This window comes from Entelurus aequoreus, linkage group LG14 (assembly GCF_033978785.1).
Source record: "Entelurus aequoreus isolate RoL-2023_Sb linkage group LG14, RoL_Eaeq_v1.1, whole genome shotgun sequence".
NCBI classification, from domain to species: Eukaryota; Metazoa; Chordata; class Actinopteri; order Syngnathiformes; family Syngnathidae; genus Entelurus; species Entelurus aequoreus.
In genome coordinates this window covers 60,132,214-60,134,713 of record NC_084744.1, presented here as the reverse complement: position 1 = coordinate 60,134,713, position 2,500 = coordinate 60,132,214, and the positions used below count along the sequence as shown (strand labels likewise).

At 44.4% G+C, this 2,500-nt stretch overlaps 1 protein-coding gene across 2 annotated transcripts in view; it reads left to right on the top strand.

Annotated features, from left to right (window-relative positions):
- Positions 1-2,500, top strand: part of ca8 (carbonic anhydrase VIII) — a 31,149-nt gene that overhangs the window by 27,405 nt on the left and 1,244 nt on the right. The gene's annotated exons all lie outside the window — the stretch shown is intronic.

Below are 2,500 nucleotides of genomic sequence, written 5' to 3'. Positions count from 1 at the left end.
GGTTTAACGTGGTTAGTGGAGCTCCCCCTGGTGTTGTGGTTATGGCGGTCATTTACGTTAAGGAAGTAGTTTGACATGTACTTCGGTATCAGGGAGGTGTAGCGGATTTTATAGACTAGGCTCAGTGCAAGTTGTTTAACTCTGTCCTCCACCTTGAGCCAGCCCACTTTAGAGAAGTGGGTAGGAGTGAGGTGGGATCTGGGGTGGAGGTCTAGAAGTAACCTGACTAGCTTGTTCTGAGATGTTTGGAGTTTAGATTTGAGGGTTTTGGAGGTGCTAGGGTACCAGGAGGTGCATGCGTAATGGAAAAAGGGTTGAACGAGAGTTCCCGCCAGAATCCTCATGGTGCTTTTGTTGACCAGAGAGGAGATTCTGTAGAGAAATCTCATTCGTTGGTTAACCTTTTTGATGACATCATAACTGGAGCGCTCACAACTGGACTTGGACGACATTCCCAGCTCCCACTTCCAACTTCCGGGGTAAATGGCACACCAAAACTAGCCAACTCCTTAGAAATAACCCATAAATATCATCCAACTGTCATGATCCATTGCCCGGATCTTGTTTTAGACTCCCTCAGTTCCTGGTTTTGTGCACCCCTGGGTTTGTGTTTTGGTTGCCATGACTGCAGATTGTTTTCACCTGCCTCTGACTAGTGTTGGAGATGCTCACCTGCTCCTGGGCACTAATCAGAGAGCTACTTATTCCCATTGTTCGCCACACTCAGGCTGGCTTCCTTATTTGCTTCGTGCAACACGTCTTCTTGATTCCTGAGCCTTTTGTTTTCTTGTTCCTATGCTTAGCTTTCCTTGTGGCTATTCTGTTAGCTTCCTGTGCTATAGGCACGCTTGTTTTGTTTGTATCCCACATGATTAATGGAAAATAAATCCTGTCCTTACCCGCACCTTGCCTCCGGAGTTCCGTCTGCATCTTGGGACAACAACCCACGCAGTAATATGCCACACAATCGTGACAGAAGGAAGCCAGCCTGAGTGTGGCAAACAACGGGAATAAGAAGCTCTCTGATTAGTGCCCAGGAGCAGGTGTGCGTCCCAAACACTAATCAGAGGCAGGTGAAAACAATCTGCAGTCATGGCAACCAAAACACAAACCCAGGGGTGCACAAAACAGCAACTGAGGGAGTCCAAAACTAAACAACGGATCATGACACCAACAGGCTCAACCCAGCGTTTGGGTAGAAAACAAATGAACCCAGCATTTTTTAGGATTCACACCCCTACTGAGGATAGACATTTCCAAAGCAATTGAAAAGACATACAAATAAAATATTTATTATTAACAATCTTCAAAAAAATCGATTCTCTAAAATCTTGAATTTAGAATCAAAATAAACAAAAATCATGTTTTAGACTTAGACTTAGACTTAGACTTCCTTTTATTGTCATTGAAAAGTGAACTTTACAGTACAGATAAGAAGGTTGCATTAGCTCATGGTAGTGCAGGATAAAAGAGCAATAAGGTGCAGATATAAATCAATAGATTAGTGTACAGATAAATATATTGCACGTTTATGGATGTATGTTATATTGTCTTTATATTCCAGCCATTTAATCCATTTTTGGGGGGAGTTGAGGGGATTATTTAATTATGATGCGTTCAAGAGTCTTACGGCCTGTGGGAAGAAGCTGTTACAGAACCTGGAGGTTCTGCTATGGAGGCTGCGGAACCTCTTTCTAGAGTCCAGCAGTGAAAACAGTCCTTGGTGGGGGTGGGAGGAGTCTCAGCAGATTTTCTGAGCCCTGGTCAGGCAGCGGCTTTTTGCCATCTCCTTGATAGGAGGAAGAGGAGTCCTGGTGATCTTTTCCGCCGTCCTCACCACTCTCTGGAGAGACTTCCAGTCTGAGGCACTGCAGGCTCCAGTCCAGACAGATGCAGGTGGTCTCTATAGTGCCTCTGTAGAATGTGCTGAGAATGCGGGGAGGGAGCTGTGCTCTTTTCATCCCACGCAAAAAGTGCATGTGCTGCTGAGCTCTTTTTACAAGAGCTCAGGGGCCGTACTTATCAAGCTTCTTAGAGTGCCATTTTACACTTAAGTCCTGAGAATTTGCGAAATTTAGTCCTACTCTCAAACTTAAGAATAAAAGCTTTTTATCAACGTTCTTAAGTCTAAGAATCACTCCTACTCTCCACGATATTTAAGAGACCTTCAGAGGTGTCTTAAGTGGTTAGGAGTTGCCAGCAGGGGGTGGCACTGAGGCGAGAGAGACGTGCGCCAACGTTCAGGGAACGGAACAATGTTGTTGTTTTTTTTTATGACGAGCAGCTGATCAAACGGTATCGTTTAGACAGAGCGGATATTATTTTTGTCACAGATTTAATACTTTTCGATTCCTTGTTGATTTCTGCATGTGTCTGCAGTGGGCTAGTATATATAGAGCCACCCACACCACTTTCAAATTAGTTGCCTAATTAATGAATTGGAAAGAAAATGTTATGACAGTAGCGTATGTGTGTGGCCGTGAGGTGAGTGACGTCAGTG